The following is a 20,353-nucleotide window of genomic DNA, read 5'->3' on the forward strand; positions in this document are numbered from 1 at the left end:
TCTAGCCGAACGCATTCCTTCGTGGAATAATGGATTACCTGGCTAAACTCAGGATGACGGAGGTCAGCGAGAGCTCAGGCTCAGCTACTGCGTATTGAACTGCCTGATAGCAGCTCAGTATCAGCTGGGCCTCCGAGATGCACGGTCAGTTATGTCTCTCTCTCCCCTGCTTTGATTGACTACCGAACCGTATCTCTGCCCAACAATCATGGACTTAGGTCTCTGATTAACGGGGATTCTCGCAATAATGAAGGACCATCTACTGCTGTGACGATAGATTCCATCGCCTTCGACATTGCGAGAATTTTCAACAGAGATATCTCTTGGACTCTTTCATCTTTCTGTTTACCGCACGGTAACAGAAGTCTGTACAAGTCTCCCGCTGCATCGCACTGCGATAATGCGAATGATTTTGCAGACATCTGAGTTTGTCTTCAAAATATCTCATATTCGTAGGTGTACAATTGTTCATTGTTCAACCCGAATTAACAGATGTGTCAAAAGACATCGCCTACTCTCCGACCTGACAGCTCTACTTCCAAATGTTCAGCCCATGAGAAGCAGTTCTTCAGGCGGCTTTCCCCTGTGTTTTCATTACTGAAGAACGCCCCGCTTTCATTGCAACTACGACTTCTCACCGGACAGCAATGAAATAACGGTTAGCGTTTTCAGTCATTTGTAAGCACAGGTTATGAATCTTGAGAATCCTTCTCTCGATGCGTCTGTGAAGACGTAGGTTGCATTCAATATCTACCTTCGTCTTCAACGGTACATAGTGTTGTTTCTCCTTAGCTGAGATTCAACAACTATGAGATGTTTTGCCTTCAGGGACCTCGGTCTCTAGAAGGCAATTGACTTTCGCCTGTTGGGCACATGCCTTAAGAGAATCATCACCTCGCTATCCGGCATTGGTGACAAACAAATACTTTATTTGTTTGGCTCTCTTAGCAATAAAAAAAACCCTTTTACAAAGGGCGAAGGTTCACCCGTGACTTACTCGGATGCTTGGACAACTTGCCTCCTACCGAACGCAGTCAGTCGGCAGCTGTCAGAGCGCCTGAGTCAGTTACGAACTACGCTGTTGACTTAGTTCGGTTGTTACAGAGCAATCATTAATTCGTTTTAATAGCTTGTCACAGTACCCATACCATCGACACCCACCATGGAGTGTCGGTGTCCTATCCACTACCGAGAACTTCGCTGCATGGGGATAGGAGGATGCGAGAGACTTCGTGGCAAACGGACAGACCAGTATGGGTACTGGACATCACCGAAGTAGAGAAGAGGGATAGGTCATGCGACTATTCCCTTCTTTTCCTCTGAGGAACTGCATGACTTCTCCTGCGAAGTCAAGCATCCAGGGGATGGGGATCCGTGACGCTCGATTTCGTACCGAACTTCGTAGCGAAGACTCAGAACCCTTCGGTCCCTGACGATTGGTTCGAATCGTTCACAATCCCCTCCCTAATGGACTTCACCGCCTTCGATGCGAAGGAGATGCTGCCTTGTCCGCAAGAACTTCTCCGTGGCGCAGGTACTGAAGGCAGGGGTCTGGTCCAACCAGACCACATGCCCCTCCTTCTACCTTCGGGATATTGCCCACAGGTCCTTGGATCTTTTTCCTTGGGACCCGTGGTGGCTGCTCAACACGTTGTGTAGCGAACCCACCCAGACCCTCGCAGGCTGAACAGCATCGAGTCCTGGTGTGACTTTGTTAAGAATGGATGAGTGAATGAGAGTGTGACTGGCTCCTCTTCCCATCTTTTTCTTCCCCTCTACCTGTGGTTAGAGGGACACGGTCGTCACCCTGCTGGATAAGGACAAGATGCAGGTGAGCTACTCAACAGAGCCCATCTTATCCCTTTCACTAGGGATAGGAGCGTATATCCACCACTTCCTCCAACAAGGGGGAGGAAGTGGATGCCAGCTTAAGACAAACCCATACTTTATGTTGCCTCTTGCAAACAGGAACAAGTTCTTGCTTGCTGGTACGAAGAGATACGCTTGCCTCTCTCTTAGTACTCGGCCCAGAGGTCTGACCATTGATCCTGCGGTGCACACCCCGATCAATCGGACAGAGGCTTGGATCCCTCCCTCGCTCTTACGACCAGGGAGGCATTCCAGGGATGGACGAACACCAGTCTGTTCATCAAAAGACTCAGATTCCTCCCACCAAGAAGTGAGTCTTCCTATTGTTAAAGGACCGATGGTTTGTATTACGTATCGGAACAAATGACAATTTGTCGAAAATTGCATTTTTCCTAACTATACAAACCTGAGGTCCTTTACATATAGTCCCTCCTCATGCCACCCCTCACTCTGCGTATTTTGCATGGGCCAAAAGCAAAAGTGATTTGTTTACCTCCCACTGTCGGACAAGCAGTTAACTACCGTTCTCCCCTTGTTCGAAGCTTACGACCGTTCCAGCTGCCGCTAGCTACTTCCTATTGTTAAAGGACCTCAGGTTTGTAGAGTTAGGAAAAATGCAATTTTCGACAAATTGTCATTTTTGGCTTCTTTTAGTGTGTTCAACAATTTGGAGAATAGGACTCGGGCTTGGTCGTCTTTCACTCCTACATACTAGGAAGCCTTGTTGGGGGCTAAGCAAGATCCTAAGTTGTTGTTTCAGCTTCCCTTTTCGGGGTACATTCAGTCGGTCTTGCAAAAGGTGAATGCTTCTGTGTCAGATCGGGATGGGTCTCTTCGGTCAAGGGGTTCTTCCAGGTTGCTTCCTCCACCACTCACGAGGCATAGGAAAGATTATGCTACGAACTCTTTCTGCATGTTGCCTTGTCATCTTAACCCAGCCAATATACGTCTCAAGTCAGGGTTGACTTTGGGGCAGGTGAGGTCGGTGGTGCCGTTTTTGTCTCCGCAGGATGCATCGGCTTTGGAGTCTACGGCAGCCTCCACGTTCCAGACAGTCATAGTTGGACTTGTGGTCGACGGCCATTGCCAAGATTGCATCTGACAGGTCCCCAGAAAGGTTGATGAGTGCTTCTTCTCTTGCCAGTTTGTTGCAGTCTGGGGGCAAGGCGTTCTCGTACCCTGCACATCTTAGTGTAATTTTTTGGGCTAATCTTCATTTGGTCAGAAGGGACGCGGCATTGTCTATGATGGCAAGATTGGTTGACCCTGAGTCCTTGTTGGCACTCAGTAATGGGGATCTTTTAGAATCTCGGTTCCTGTTCCCTTGGACTGAGCTGGACGACGTGATAGACCGATGGTGAGCTGACACGAAGGAGACGTCCTGCCCCTCCTCTGCCTCCTGTTCAGCAGCAAGTGCAAAGATCATTGCCAGGTAAGCCATCTAGGAGTTCAGTTTTGGTGGGGCCATCCCATTCGTCTCAGCCAAAGTCAGAGGACCAACATCCCTTTCAGTCCCGCTCTTACAGGTCAAGGAGGGGCTCCAGGGGTAGAAATAAGGGGGGTCATCGATAGGTTGGGCGCCTCTCCCTCTCCTTTGCCACAGGTGGGGGGTGTCTGGCAGGCCAGTGGGCCAAGTGGCAGAGTTATGGGACGGAGAAGTGGGTAGCAGATGTCATTCAGGTGAGGTATCTACTACTGTTTGACTTCTCTCCCCTGCTCTCGGACAGACCTCTGCTCAGGCGAGTGTATCCCCCAGATTCTACGAAGTTCTTAGCTCTCCGGGAGAAAGTGCAGAAAATGCTGGACTAAGGTGCAATAGAGGAAGTGGTGTGTACATCTCAGGGGTTTTACAGTCACATCTTCTTGCAAGGCATCAGGGGGATGGAGACCTGTGATCGACTTATCCCACCTTGAATAATTTCATCAGGAAGACAGGGTTCAAGATGGAAATCCTGCGATCAGTGTTGGCAGCTGCAAGGGAAAACGACCTCATGCTGTTGATAGAGCTAAAGGACGCGTACTTCCAGATCCCTATTCATCTGTCGTCCAGGAATTTCCTTTGCATCTCTCTTAGAGACAAGGTCTTTGAGTTCAAAGTCCTGTGCTTCAGGTTGATCACAGCCCCCGAGGTGTTCACAAGAGTCTTCTCTCTTGTTTCAACTTGGACTCATGCTCAAGGGTTTCGTTTGCTGAGGTACCTTGACGACTGGTTGGTCTTAGCGGGTTCCAGAGAGAAGCTGCTGCAGGACAGAGATCGTCTGCTTCGGTTTTGTCTGGAACTTGGCATCTTGGTGAACCTGGAGAAGTCAAATCTCATACCCAGTCAAAGGATTCTCTATCTAGGCATGGTCATCAATATGGCAGTCTCAAGAGTTTTGTCAGATCAAAGGTTGGAGAAGTTGCGAGTAGTGGCGCACGACCTCCTGTTGCAACCAGATGAGTTAACTCATCAGTGGTAGATTCTTCTGGGGATTTTGTCTTCTCTGGAGAAGCTGGTCCCTCATGGGGACTGCATCTTCGGTCTCTGCAATGGAGACTGAGGGACTTCTGGTCTCTGGCGGGGGACTCACCCCTGATAAATGTACCTCTGTATCTAGAAGTGAGAGAAGATGTTTGCTGGTGGTTGGACTGTCAGAATCTCTTGAAGGGTGTTCCTCTGCGCTCTCTTCCACCAGACGTCCTTTTGTTTTCAGATGCCTCCCTCGCAGGTTGGGCACTCGTTTAGGCAGCCTCATTACTTCGGGAGTTTGGAGGACAGACAGCAGCATATCAACGTCTTGGAGTTAAAGGCAGCCTTTCTGGGTCTGAAGGAATTTCGGGAGAAAGTAGAGGGACATTCTGTTGTTCTCATGTTGGACAACACCATGGTGGTTGCTTATGTGAACAAGCAGGGGGGACTGGTTTCGCCTCAACTTCACGCCTTGATGGGAGAGGTTCACCAGGGGGTGGTAAACAATTTGCTGGAGCTCTCAGCCAGGTATATCCCAGGCAAAAGGAATGTGGTCGCGGACAAGCTCAGTTGTCAGGATCAGATCTTAGGTACAGAATGCTCCCTCCATCAGGCTCTGGCGGACAGGCTCTTCTAAGTTTGGGGGAGACCTATACTAGACCTCTTTGCGATCCGGATCAACAGGGAACTAGAGGTATTCTGTTCAGTGGTTCTGGATCCACTGGCGTTAGCGGAGGACGTGTTCCAACATCCCTGGGACAACCTGGAGGTGTATGCCTTCCCTCTGTTTTGTTTGATCCACCAAGTCCTGAACAGGATGATGAGTTCGCAGAGTCTCAGGATGACATTGATAGCTCCTCTGTGGCCACAGGCTGAATGGTTTCTGGATCTGCTGTCGTTGCTGTCGGAGGTTCCAAGGGAGATTCCCCCTCCCCCCCCATGGCGGCATCTTCTTTGTCAGCCACACATAGAAAGATTCCACCAGTCAGTAGAATCCCTGTCTCTTCACAGTTGAAGGCTGTCAAGTATCTCCTCTGAGCAAGAGGCTTTTCTCAGAAGACAGAAGGACATATGTCCAGCAATCTCAGAAAATCTGCCTCTGCTGTTTACCAAGGTAAATGGGCGATCTACTGTAATTGGTGTCGTAAACAGGGTTTTTCTCCACTCAGGACCTCTATTTAGCGTATAGCAGACTTTTTGGTCTTCCTCAGGGATTAGAAAGGCTTGTCTGTTTCCACCATTAGAGGCTACAGGGCGGACCTGAGTATAGTGTTACGTCTTAGAGCTATCAACATCTCCTCATCTTGGGAACACTCCCTGCTGTTTAAGGGGTTTGAGCTGTCATGTTCTCCTAGGAAGCTCAAGCCTCCAACATGGGATGTTGGAACTTAACACTCAAAACGGTTTTTCTCCTGGCCTTGGCTTCTTCGAAGAGAGGGGGGGAGCTTCATGGCCTGAGCTATGATGTGAAGCACACCAGGGGTTGGGGGTCAGTGTCCTTTGAATATGTCCTGGAATTTGTGGCTAAGACCCAGAATCCCTTGGTGCAGGATAATAGGTTCACCTCCTTTTCCATTCCATCACTGGATGACTTTGTTGACAATGATTCTTAAGAGCTCTTGTTGTGTCCTGCCAGGAATCTGCATTGCTATCTTAAGAGGGCACAACATCTTAGGCCAGGTTTTTGTAGTTTTTTTGTTAGCATGGGGCATACGAAGAAAGAGGTGTCCAAGAATACAATCTCTTTTTGGATATGTGAAGCTATCAGACAGGCGTATTTGACTCTTGATGATTCCGCCACCGTGTCTGTACAGGCTTTAGCACATGATGTCAGGGATATTGGTCCCTCTCTGGCTTTCAAGAAGAATTTGGCTGTTCATAGAGTTTTGAGCGCTGGTACTTGGTTATGCCAGTCCACATTCACCTCTTTCTATCTTAAGGATGTTGCCCACAGATCTATGGACACTTTTTCCTCAGGTCCTGTGGTGGCTGCTCAACAGATCGTGTAACTCATCGTTGCCCTTAACCTGGCATGTTTGTATCTTACCTAGGATGATTGTGTGGAAGAGAGAATGAGTGAGTTGGCTGGTCTCTTTCTTTCTCTGGTTCCTTTCCTTCTTCCTACGAACAGGTTGAGGAATAGACACGTCAATTGTTGGACTGGTCTGATACATGTGAGTAAGGTAGTCATACTGATAGTTAGGTTGCTTTGTGTTCAAATAATCAAACCCTTTATTCAGTAGCATATACTCTGCTCTCTAGCAAGGGGGAGTGAGGAGTAATAACAAACCCTGGTTCATTGGTTTGTTATTGAACAGTAAGAGTTTCTCTTTAGTCCCCTACTGCAATGACTCTTCCCATATATCATTGTACATAACCCAGTGGCTGAGTTGTTGGATATCAGTTTATCTAGCTTCTCACGGGCATCAGTCCCCCTCCTGTAGATATTTCTTTTGGAGTTGGACTGGTGGGTAGGCCCCCAGCCAGTTTAGGATGTCTGTACCTTCCACCAAGTATAAGTAAAACATTAAGACCAAAGGTTTGTTCGCATATGAACAAAGGACAAATTTTCTAAGACAATTTGTATTTTACATAGCTACAAACCTGAGGTCTTAATGTTTTACTGCCCACCTCTAGCCGCCCCTCTGTCTTCTTATGACTTCCTGAGTTGGGAAAGACTGAACTTCTTTCTTCTTTAGACCAACTGTGCTTCTTTCTCACTAAACACATAATCTGACCAATGATTTTTGTTTCTGCTTACATTGTAAAGTGTTTCTAAAATGAGAGAATATTGTCATTCAGCAATTTTATTCCAGTTTGTTGTAGCTTTGTAAGGGTGATACAGACAAACCTTGGTTTTCGTACACCTCTCTTTTCGTATGCTTTGATTTTAGTAGACTTTTTCTACAAAATTTTGTCTTTGTTATCATACATTTCCTTGGTTTTCTTACACTCGGAAACACTCCATCCAGGTCCCAGCATGTGTCCGGGCCCTGTATTTAGCACCCAAACAAAGCATCCCATCTTCTTTTGTGACCCATTCTACTTTTGTGTTTGTTTTTGTGCTTTTAAATTTGAGTGCAACTGCTAAATAAGCCATCATGGGGCCAAAGAAAGTTCCAATAAAATTTAAGAAAGAACTCATAGCAAAGTGTTGGAGGAAGTTGCATGCCATTCTCAGTGAGAAAATGCCTACAACAAGCACTGCTGTTAGTGAATTTAAGGTCAGCTGAGGCTGGTTTGAAAAATTCAGAAAATAAATGGGCATACATAATGTGCCTACTTCAAGAATTAGGGACATGTTTGCAAAGTGGAATGATGCAAGAAATTTTGTGGAGAATTATCATCCCAACAAAGAAGTTGTAGTCTGTGTCTCCAACATGTTTAATGACAGTTCTGTGCTTAATTTTAGGTAAATTTTAAAGAAAGCGAGAAAAAAATGTCTCTGGACAGTTTTGTTGTACGACAGAGGTCCAGTAACTCAAGCTGGTCCTTGTGCCAGTAAAAAATGAAGAGGGGAAGTAACCTCAGATAGTGCCAGTAAAAAACGAAGAGAAGTAACCATAGATAGGTCGTTGATACCTGAAGTCCTTCTAGGGGGAGACTCCCCTTCCAAACAATACATAACCTGTCCTCTTCCCTCTCCTCTCCTCTCCTCTCTGTCTTCCATACTCTAACAGGTGTTTTCTATAAAGGTAAGAGTGATGTTATATTTATTCAGTTCATTAGTCATTTCTATTTATTTCTCATTTTTTTTGTATGTAAAATTGTTTATTCTCTATAAAGTGTATTTTTTGTTAATATTTTTTGGGGTCTGCAACACATTAATTGTATTTTTCAAGGAAACTGCAGTTTCCTTTATTTTTGACATACCTTTTTATTAGTGAGCTAAGGACATCTTACCTTCCCACCTCCTCCTCCTGAAGACAATTCCACAGCTGTTGTCTGTTGCTGCTTTCTCTGAAAGTCCTGCAGTTCTGTGGTGAGCTCTTGTCTGTGGTCCTCCACAATCACCTGCATATCATCATCACTGACTTCCTAGTCCATAGACTTGCCCACGAGAGGCTCAGCCTTGCTGGTATCTGTAGCCTTCTTAGTAGCCATGATAACTCACTGAGCGAGACCCACATGAAGATTGAACTCTTCCCTTTGTTTCAGTTGGGAGCTGCACACACAACACATTTATCCCATGCATGTTCTAACTGGTCATCTTTGTTGATCTTGTAACCTATCAAACATCCATTGACAAATGGATTTCTCCTTTGACAAAATATTCTTTAACCAAATTTTCTGTAAGCAGCGTACAGTGCTCCCCAAATTTTTCGTGGGGATAGGTTCCAGAACCCACCACAAAAATGCAAAATCCCCTCTAAAAATGCTTATAACTGCCAAATACCCTGTACCCCTTAAACTAAAATGCTTGTAACTGTCTATTTTAAAAGTTCACTGCCTAATGTAGTGGTTCAAACAAAATTATACCTTAAATAATAATCATACTAAAACAATTTATGTAATATCAAATCATCATCCCAAAACATCCTAAGTCATCTAGATTAGTACCCTTTTACAACTGTTACTCTTATGTATATACATCCCCTAAAATGCTTATAACTGATTTACTAATTTTAAAATATTGATATGTAATGGAAGCTCAGCAAAATAGTACAGTGGTACCTCGACATACGAAAGGCTCAACTTACGAAAAACTCGACATACGAAAGCAAATACGAAAAATTTTACAGCTCTACATACGAAAAGTTTTCAAGATACGAAAGGTTGTTGCTGTAAAGTCCCGAGATTCGCCCAGACCACCGAAAACAATTTTAAAACTCCCGCGCCGCCAGCTGAGTAAATCGCCACCATCCTCCCGCTCTCCCATTGTTTCCTGATGCTAGTCACCCCATAAGATCCTGCTCTCCTATTGGTCAGCATCTACCCCTTGTGCTTTAAGTATTCTATTGGTAAAAGGATGCTGTAAATTGAAAAACTTATTCATGCAACACATTTAATAAAAATAATATTAGGTAAAGATAGAATAAAGAATAGAAATGAATGGTTATTATACTGTTTGGTAGTTTCAGTAGTTGAAGAGAGATAATGAAAATTTATGGCTTACTGTGTAAAGTGATTGCTTGGCGATCGTTCGATACTCGTAAGTGCTGGATGTAAACAGAAGTTTGGAAGCTTTTTTTTTTTTTTTTTTTTTATTATAGTTAATGGTTACTTAATAATTATTTGAAATGAGTAAATGCAATACATGTAATAAAAAAATTGTGAATTAGATATCATAAAATATAAAATAAATTAGACTGCCAACAAATATGTATTTTTTAGAATTCTTCTTCTGTTTTAATATTACGTTACATATATGTTTCATTATAGCTGTCAGTAACTCGGTATCTCCATTAGGTAAAGATAGAATAAAGAATAGAAATGAATGGTTATTATACTGTTTGGTAGTTTCATTAGTTGAAGAGAGATACTAATGAAAATTTATGACTTACTGTGTCCTAGGAAAAATGATTGCTTGGCGGTCGTTCGGTACTCGTAAGACGGTAAGAGCTGAATGTAAACAATCAATTGGAAGGTTTTTTTTGTTTGTTTGTTTGTGTATTATAGTTAATAATTAATTAATAATTATTTGAAATGAGTACATACTGATTATTTATACATTTTATTGGCATATTCTAAGCTTTTAGCTTCTTGGGTTTAGATGTCAGAATCATAGACTAGGCTACAGTAGCAACCACTAACATAGGCTAGGCTTATTGCTAAGGGACATATGCTAAAGTCCTAATATATGCAGTAAAAATGGGGTTGAACATTACATGCAGTTGAATATTACTCAAGTATGTACAGTATTTTGCCTTTTTGGAGTCATATTTCTTCCGTCGGATCGGCGTCGTAACCCTAGAACATGTGTTTTAGGCCTGGAAATATAATTTACTGGGGTGTTTTTGGAGGGCTTGGAATGGATTAGCCATTTTACATGTAAAATGTGGTCCAAGAAACGAAAACCCCATGATACGAAGGGCGCCTCGGAACGGATTAATTTCGTATCTCGAGGTACTACTTATCTATAAAATGTTTAATACAAGTTAAATAAATCTTTAAAACAAAATAAATAAACCTGTCTTACAGAACATTTGGCAACTAATCAAGTAGGCCCTGTATACAAAAGCATAGCAGTTTTCTCTCATAGTATGTACATATATTAAGTTGTCCCGTTTTCTTATATATTGGTAAAAACAATTAAAATTATCACTAATTCTGTGGCGAATTTTAGTCACTATTGAACAGTTCTTTTAATCCCAGATGATATGGGATGGACGGCCTAACCTTGAAGATGAAAAATCTTTAAACAGGAGGATGAAGACTGAACAAGAATGGTCTTTTACAATGATTTTATTACAAAACTAAACTCTGATAAATTTTAACAATAGTTTGAGGGAAATTGATGCATCACAGCCTAATTGTATAGTAACATGTAACCTCAATGGACATATGATCACACACACGGTGATAAAAACTACTATTCGGAATTCCTTTTACAAAATCGGGAAAATCACCAAAAATAATTCTCATTAGAAAGCAACAATGATATGCATCTACAGCTGAGTGGTTAAACAACAGTTATGCAAATCATTCTACATAACTGCCCAACAGATGGCAAACTTATATTATATGAATAAATATCTGATATCGCCCAGTCACATGGTGTACAAGTTTTCTCTAACTGAATTAGCTGCACACACACAAACACACACACACACAGTCCTACCTTAAGGGTGCCCAACAGGAAGAAGGAAGAGTTGTGCTGTGCATGCTTGCTCAGTCAGAGACATAATATATACATGGGGCAATTTTGTCAATGGATTTCCTGCTTAGTTTTAGATCAAAATACAGTTTTCATTTCTACTAATATACACAATAACTCTTTACTTTGTTGGGCATTAACTCAGTACATGGAAGAACCAACATGCCAGTAATCAACTTTCTCTCTGCCTAAATCATGACGATTTTGTTGCAAACAATAATGGTCAGTATTATTTTTGACATTCTCCATGCCGAAAAATCAGAAGATGAACTAGAGTTTTTATGTATGCAACTTACCAAGTAATTACATAGCTATAGTTTCACTACCTGTTGGCAGCTAGAATTTTGGAAATTTGCGGTAGCACTATTTTTTTTTGGGCAGGTGACCGACCCCACCCACTTTTGGGGTAGAGAGGAACCAACTCAGCAGGAGTTCAGTTGTTTCTGCCAGCTGATGACTGTAACAGTGGCTGGCAGCAGCAAATATTTTGGATTTGTACTGTTAGGTATTACATCAAAGGCTGTAATACAAGGTTGATATCTTGCTATCACCTACATTCCATTTGCTCTTGTTGTCAGGGTCAAGTTTGCTCTTCTCAGTTAACATGTAGGAAATGTGTACATTGGGATGATAAGACATAGACTTTGGCCAGCCATATGAATAAATTAGAGAGACACAAGAAGAGGAAAGCGGCCTCTAGGGCCAGTGGTAAAAAGACTTTAGCTAGTGAGGTTGTTGATGTTGATTCTCCATCTGTTCCACCTATACCTACCTGTATCTCAGTCTGTTCAACCCGACCCTCACCCTGGTTTCCTTGCACATGAACCTGACCCCGTTGCCAGCTTAGAATTGTGTGTAAATAAAAAATTTTCTTTGATGTTGCAGGCCATGGAAAATTAGGAGTGTCTGTAAAAGGTGATGGTATTGACAGTGTAAGTGCTAGTACAAGAGCAGTGGAGGAGGTGGATGCTCGTCCCACTGATTCTCCTAGGCAAAGTTCCCTGGCATACTTCCCTAAACCTGGGAGGAATCATACTGGTAGCCAAGAAAGGTCAGTAGGGTCTGCCTACAGGTAGTCACTCCATCAGTCAGTCCTGTTGAAGTATTCCAGGTCTCAACAGAGCGCCACTGGAAAGGTGTCTATAAGGAAGTGTCTTGTCTCTCCTCTAGTGTATCAAGTTTTGAGGAGTCGCCCCCAGGGCGCCAATGGCACTTTGTGGATGAGTCTTGTCTTCTGAAAAGACGAGGTCATGGTGAATCTCACACTCCTGTGCCCTTTAAGGAGACTAGTGACATGTTGGATCAGTGCCCGTCATGTAGCCTCTGGATAGTCCCAAGCAGTTTTCCCAGGACAACCTTGTAGTAGAGGGACAGCTCGCATCAGGCAGGCATTCTTCTTTGAGGAGACCTTCTTCATCTTTGAGGAAATTGTCTTTAGTGTGTTCTGCTGTTGCTTCTATTGTTGATTCTGCACTAAGGAAAGTTTCTGAGCTTCCGTTGGCGCTGGATCTTTCTCCCCATGTGCCTCGTTTGTTAGCTGTCCGCCCAGCACCCAAGCCATTTTCAGTGCATAATGGTGCTTTTGTATCTGTTCCTGGAGTGCCTCCTTCAGTATCTGTTTTGCCAGTGCCTTTCAATTATGCCTCTGGATCCAGGAAACATCCTGCACCTGAGCGTCTATTAGCTCTCATTGTTGCATGAATTCCCATCAGTGCTTGAGCGCCCATTAGAGTGTTTGTCTCGTGAGTGCCCATTGGCGTAGTTAGAAAGGGAAACTCCCCCCTACTGCTTATGCTTCTTTGCTTCGCTACTTATTTGTGAAATTTCCAGATTTCTTTACTTCAGCGGCTCCAGCTTCTCCGGCTTCGAATTATGGAAAATCAGACAGAAGGCGCCTCAAGATTCCCTAAGACAGTACTCTCTTCATCGGCTAAGAAAGCTTTGAGGGAAGTGGATGGGTGGCTCCCAGAGAAGAGAGAGCAAGGAAGGGTTAACTTAAGTACACCTATCTTACACAACAGGGGAATCTCTTTCCTTGCGAGTTTCTGCCTCCTCCCAGGGGGACTTCTCCGGTCTGATAAACTCCTACAGGAGGTTCACCTTTGACTCAGCGAAGATTATTTTCTCCATGTCGAAGTTGGACCATTTATTTAAAAACATCGTCCAAGTTTTCGAAGTGATGAGTCTCCTAGATCGGTCCATAGGGCTTTGGCTTGAAATAAAGGATTCCTCTGCGGTTTTGGAGGATGCTCTTTTGGACCTGTTAGGAGTTATTTCTTGCCTAGATAAGGGGATTAAGGAGGGATCCCAAGAATTAGCCTCCCCTTTCACATTAGGCATTTTAAAGAAGAGGGAGCTTTGGTGCTCCTTTACTACCAAAGGGGTGACTTGTACTCAGAGGTCTGCTCTCTTGTTCTCACCTCTGGACAGCAAACACCTTTTCCCACAGACAGTGGTTCTTCAGGTTTCTTCTGACCTTCAGAAGGAATCTACTCAGGATCTCCTAGTACAGTCGGTTAGACGTCCTAGAGAATCTACTGCTACTGTTGCTCATTCTTTTTCTACCACATAAACACAGCCCTTTTGTGGCAGAGGAAAACAAAGATCCTTCCCCAGGACTCAAAGAAACATGTTTTACTCCCCAAACAATTAAGAAGTCTTCCTCAAAACCTCCAGCAAGGAAATGAAAATCAAGTCCTCTGTACTCCAATAGGGGCAAGGCTCTGTCTTTTTTTGCAGAATTGGGAAGCGAGAGGGGCAGAACCATGAATAATAAGGATTCTAAAAGAGGGTTACTCTATTTAATTTGCTCAAAATCATCCTTTGACCAACTCACTGATAGCTTTAACGGTCTATGCTGCAAATTCAGAGAAATTCATTGCCCTCCCTCAAGAAGTTTTATCTCTTTCAGACAAGAAAGCGATAGAAGTGGTAGAGGACTCTCACACACTAGGTTTTTACAAGTGACTATTCATGGTTCCCAAGGCTTGAGGGGGAGGCTGGAGGCCCATGTTGAACATAAGCACCTTGAATTTGTTTGTATTGAAAACTAAGTTCAAAATGGAGACGAACCAGAAGGTCTTATCATCCATTCATCAAGGAGACTGGATAATCTTGATTGATATGGAAAATGCGTACTTCCATATCCCAATTCACCAGGACTCCAAGAAGTATCTAAGGTTTGTCTTCCAGAACAAGTTTAATCAAATCAAAGCGCTGTGTTTTGGCTTGTCCTCAGCTCTCCAAGTGATTACCTGCGTTCTAGCCCCCATTGCAAAGTGGCTACACCTAGTTGGTATAAAAGTTTTTCTCTACCTGGACGACTAGCTTATTTGCTCCTAGACAGAAACAAAATGTGCTGAGGACCCACAGAAAACCCTTCTTTTAGCTGAAGACCTGGGCCTGCTTATAAATCTACAGAAGTCGCAAGTAGTCCCTTGTCAAGAGATAGTATATTTGGGGATGAGGATCAACTCTAGCTTTATGGGTTTTCCCCTTCCCCCAGAGAATTGACACCTGCCTCCAGAAAGTAGAAAAGTTTCTCTCCCATCAGTCTTGCTAAGTAAAAGATTGGATGATTGTTCTTGGGACCCTCTCATCCAAGGAGCAGTTTGTGTCGCTGGCAGGGTTACACACGAGGAACCTTCAGTTTTTCCTCTGGATTAACTGGAACGGGAAGACGCATCTAGATTCAGAGGTGTAAGTTTTCTTTCTTAGATTTCTCTGTTACAAGAAGAATGACCTGTTGTGGCAAACCTCCAGTCAGCTAATGATACTGAACTCTCACCAAGAGTAAGTCTTCTCATGTTAAGACCCAGGGTTTGTTCTGTGTATGAAAAAATGACAAATGTTTTAAAATAATTAGTATTTTTCATAACTACCGTATATTTCGGCGTATAAGTCGACCGGAAGATAAGTCAACCCCCCAATTCTTGAGTAAATTGTTATGATTTTAACTAATATCAGGTATATTAGTCGACCTATAAAATGTGAGGCCAACCGTACGCTCAAAATAAGCAGCAGGGTAAAACGTATCATATAAAATAATCTGATTGTTATTACGGTACATATGTTGCTCTACTTACCATAAAAAATACAGGTACTATACTTGGTATATTAACAAATCTGTGTAATACGTATATAAAAGATGAATACCGGCAAATATGATTAGAAATTACGAAACGAAAGATACGTTACTCGAGTGTAATGTAAAAAAACAAAGCGCTAACTAACTCTGCATAAGAGCCTACGTATATATGTATGTACAAACTGCCACTCAAGTTAATGTTTTGATTGGGTTGTTAAAACGACATGCCGGTATTCTATTATTGTGTTGGAATATTCCTTGACCATTGGTTCTTCTATGGCGTAAACCGGCTCATTTGAGGGAAAACGATACCTGCTGTTGATTCACCAGATTTAAACTGGGATCCTTATGATGAAACCGTGAATGATAATTTGTTTGATGAATTGTTTAATTCATGTGACGATGACTCAAGTCATTTTGAAGGATTTTAAATACATATTTACTATTAAATACAAATTTTTTAATTTTATTTAAAGTGATAAATAAAGATTTCATACCATAAATGTTTTTGAACAATACCCCGGTAAATACAAAACTGTCAGAGTGAACGCATCCTTCTCAATTACTGTACTACAAATGGCTACGCAATGCTTACACTTGCTGTGCGATTGGGGTTTCTTCAAGTTACTTTGATTTTTTTCATTTAATTCAAGGTAATGGATGTTCTAATGTATTATTATTGTCGTATTACAGTGTGAAATGTTTTTAATACTGGTATTTACATATATAGTTACCTCAACAAGGCTGTCATTGTTATTAGCCAACTGTAAAGCCTGGATTCCTGTATCGATATGCCAAAATAATAAAGATTCACTTTTTGTTACCGTAGATAAGTCGACCCCCTAATTTTGGCATGATTTTTTGGGGCTAAAGGGTCGACTTATACGCCGAAATATACGGTAAGAAGCCTACGGCCTTAATATTTAAGGCTCACCTCTAACCACCCCTCTGACACTTTAACCTGGGTAAAAGAATAACTGAGATGTCACAAGGCCCAACTTGACTTGGTGGTTGTTTCACCTAAGTTGTGATAAGAGGACAGCTGCCAGTTCCTTGCTGACAGAGGCCACCAGTTCCTTGCATATACAGTTCTATTGAATTTTTTACGTTTCCAACTGGCGCTAGGAGATTTATCCAAATGTTAAGACCGCAGGTTTGTTAGTTATGAAAAACAGAAATTATTTTTAAAAAAATTTTATTTTCCATTATTGTCTTTCTCACCCAAGGGCCTCCCATCTATCCCTGGTAGCAGTTTGCTAGGTTGCTTGTTTGCTATTCCTGTTGTCCCTGCCTTCATGCCACCTATTCATATGCCCACTCCTCCTCCAGCTGAAGATTCAGGGCTATAAATGAAAATTTCTTAGTGAAGTTATGGTCTCAAGTTGCTGATTAATAAAGACAATGCCTTGCTGTCATCAACTAGAAGGTTCAAAAGTTTGTGGTTGCTTTGGGTATTGCTTTGCCTGTGATTTCAGCTCCTTGTGCTGTTCGTGCTCCCATTGCATATTTTCTTAGTAGCTCCCACTAACATGGTCTTGGCCTTTTTTGCGTATGCGATACCATTAGTTGCTCATGTATTCTTACAGATAGTACATTTATGGCAAGTTGCCCAAGTACTTCAATTTGCTAGAGTATATTAAAGTACTCCTGGGTCCTTGATTGCTTCCATGTCTATGGCTCTTCCACTTCATGTCCAATCCCATGATCTTTAGCAACTCGTTCTTTTATCCACAACCAGACCCGCATGGGACATACTGGATGCTTTTGTTTCCTCTGTTCAGTCTATTGAGACAGTGAACTCTTGAATGATGCTAATGGCTTAGTTTTGGCCTCAGCACAAATGGCTTCTGAATCTCTTCATGAATTTTCTTAAGATATCTCTTCTCACTTGAGTTTTATTGTGAAGCAGCCTGATTTCCTCAGGATTCATTTTCATCCTCAGTCACCACATCTTCACATGTGGCAGTTATCAAGCATAGTCTTAGAGGGAGTTTTTATGAGGTCACTGTTGCTGCTGTCTCACCTCCCTACAGATCTTCCTGCAATACTTTGTCAAGTGAAATGGACAAGATATGAGATATGGTGTGACCAAAAGGTTTTTGTCTCCTTTATGCCACTCTTCCAGTGACTTTATCACCCATTTGAAAAATGACAGAAAGCACTCTCTCTCTCTTTCCCAGTACTAAGGATTATTACTGCTTATTCTGTGCCCTTGACTTCGACTTTTTCTGCCACAGTAAATCTTTCCCTCAATTTAGTGAAACTTCCAACTTGGATCTTGTTTTTAGTTCTGAGCAGCCTTACTAGGTCATACTAGAGGCTCTTTATTTTATGCATATTTTGTAGATTTGACATTGAAAAACTGTTCAATGGGTCTCTCTTTTCCCTCAGTGTTGAACCATGACTCAGTCCTATAGCAGGGATGGTTCTTTTTTTGTGCTTTTGATATTCTTGTAGTACTTTCCCATAAGACAGTCTTCTCTATCCTGTGAGAGGTCTTTGATCCTACTTTCAGTGTATGGATTTCTTCTAACCTCATCTGTTTCTGCATACACAACATCAGTATCAGTCTGTATCTAAGAGTTCCATTTCTTATTGACTAAGACAAGATATTTATGATATCACAGGAGGACCTTGCCTCGCTCAAGATTAGAGATCATGAAGTATGTGCCCTTGGCTTCCTCTCTGGCATTCAAGTACAATTTGGGGTGCTCTGCCTTCCTTTGGAACCTTAAGTATGTAAAACCTACATTGCAATGAGTAAGGTGCACTGATAGCACAACCCCCTTACAGCGACCATCCTTGGGTGGGCACCTGGAGTTATCACACCTTTGCCAAATTCTGTGTTCATGATGTCATTCATGAGACATTGGATTTGTGTTTGTTGAGTCCCATTGTTGCAATAGATCACTTCACATACTTCTAGTGGGGAAAGGTTCAAATCATCATCACCTTCTTTATCCTCATAATTCATTCCTTAGCTGTCTGACACTTTAGAACCATTTATATTTTGTGACGTATCAATCTTTATGCCTCTGCTGCTTTGCAAATTTCCCTCTTTGGGTTTTTCCACCGTAGACCCAATATTTATGGAAGGTCCCAGCTTCAGAAGGCTTTGCTATTGCAAATTAATTACTCTTGGAAGCACTCCTTCTCACCTTGTCCTTGCCAGTGCTATCATTTCCTGCAAATGGACCCCTGGCAGTTACGTCTTCCTTCCACTTTATCCTCTCTGCTAAATGGTGATTCAGACAATTTCATGTTTTATGACAAGTTATGTTTTCCTGAAATAAAACGTACTTTTATGCAAAGCTTTTCTTCAGTTGGAATTTGGCACAGAAGTACATATCTGGGAGTTGACTAAGCAGCAATTGAATAATTTTCTTTGAAATGCTGTGCTATGTGCACTTGGATGTGTTCTAGACAAGTTTAAGGTTATTTTATTGTGAATACTAGGTTTGTATAAAATTTTATTGTAAACATTTAATTAATAGTGATATAGGTGGAAAATACTGATTATTGGAGCAAAGAAACATGAACATATACGGTCAGCATTAAGAATGCATGCTTAAATTTGTGATACCATATGTACTACCAGTTTATGCTTATTTGATTGGTAATTTTTTGCTTAAATGGTATAACCTCTCTGAGAATTATATATGGTATGAGCTTCCAGAGAATAATCAGTTTTAATTTTTGTATACATCAGAAATTGAAAGTAACAGTCTCTGACAATTTACTTTTGAAAAACAGTCCAAGAGGCATCAGCGGCAACAACTTTGTGCTACTAGAGGGATACTGAATCACTGCACACATCAACATTTACAGTATGTGTCTTGAGTACATGTCACATGTGATGCCAAGTGTAGCATCAGTCAGCATCAAATGATCAATATGATGTACTCTGATATGATGTTTAGTCTTTTCCAGTACATACTGCATTGATGACATTTACAAAATACTTTGATGAATGAATGCATTGTGAATCTGCATGTGAGTTCTGAAAAAAATGTTGATGACTGCCTGGACTAGACGAAGATTATGATGAGCACTAAATATCTATTATGTATTCCTCATCCTCATTCTACAGATTTATGTTTTGTTTGATATTGTGTTAAATAGAAGGTACATATTTATTTATAATTATGATGAAGGAATTGTTGTTATAGGCAGATTGGGTAGGTGGGTTCCAGTCATTTGGAACATAACCCCATTTTTTCCACAAAAGAAATGCAGTTTGTTGTATGACATTTCCCTTTATGAATGGTCTTGATATAAAACAAACCACTCAAATCTTCTCATTAGTTAAAAAATACTTTTAAAAAATAAAAGGGACCTAAAGTCATTATAATCATAATCGCAATTTTATTAGTCTTTTGTTCCTATTTTAGACTTTAAAGTTGCAGACTATTATTTAACTTTTGTTAACCTCAGGTCCAGATATTTTTACCTTTGAAACTTGATGCTTTCTTATGCCATAAATATTGTTGTTCCATTTTAAATCATGTATTTGTTTCATGGCTAGAAACATTTTAACTTTAACAAGCAAAGTGATATGTACTATGTATCTGTAAAACTAAAAGTGATAAATTTTTAACCAATTTGTATTTTTCATAGCTAACAAACCTGAGATCTTAACAATAGGATAATCTTCTAGCACTAGCAGGAAACCGATTAAAAACAATCAAAGATTGTAAAACAAGGAATCAAAGATTGTAAAACAAGGAATCTGTGGTATCTGGCAACTCATGCATATACAAGGTGGATGTTGGTCATCGACCAAGCTTGGAACCCTGTGATGCGCCAGTCTTTCTTCCAACCCAGGATATGAGAGGGGCAGCTAGAGGTTGGCAGTTAATGTTAAGACCTCAGGTTTGTTAGCTATGAAAAATACAAACTGATTAAAAATTTGTCATTTGTTCACATGCGGAACAAACCTTTGGTCTAACAATAGGATAGACTTATACTTGGAGAGAGGTACGAGTATCCAGAACCAGCTGGGGATTCAGCCCACCTGACCACCCTTCCAGAAGATCGAGTTCTTAGGAAGGGGGTCTGAGCTCGTGTTCAGATTCATTGCATTAATGGAAGGTAAAAAGAATTCTGTCTGTTCAAGTAACAAATCACATAT

At 41.6% G+C, this 20,353-nt stretch overlaps 1 protein-coding gene across 3 annotated transcripts in view; it reads left to right on the forward strand.

Moving 5' to 3' along the window:
- The window catches only part of LOC135198570 (T-cell activation inhibitor, mitochondrial-like), a 207,546-nt gene that overhangs the window by 106,282 nt on the left and 80,911 nt on the right, over nucleotides 1-20,353 (forward strand). The gene's annotated exons all lie outside the window — the stretch shown is intronic.

This window comes from Macrobrachium nipponense, chromosome 22 (assembly GCF_015104395.2).
Source record: "Macrobrachium nipponense isolate FS-2020 chromosome 22, ASM1510439v2, whole genome shotgun sequence".
NCBI lineage: Eukaryota > Metazoa > Arthropoda > Malacostraca > Decapoda > Palaemonidae > Macrobrachium > Macrobrachium nipponense.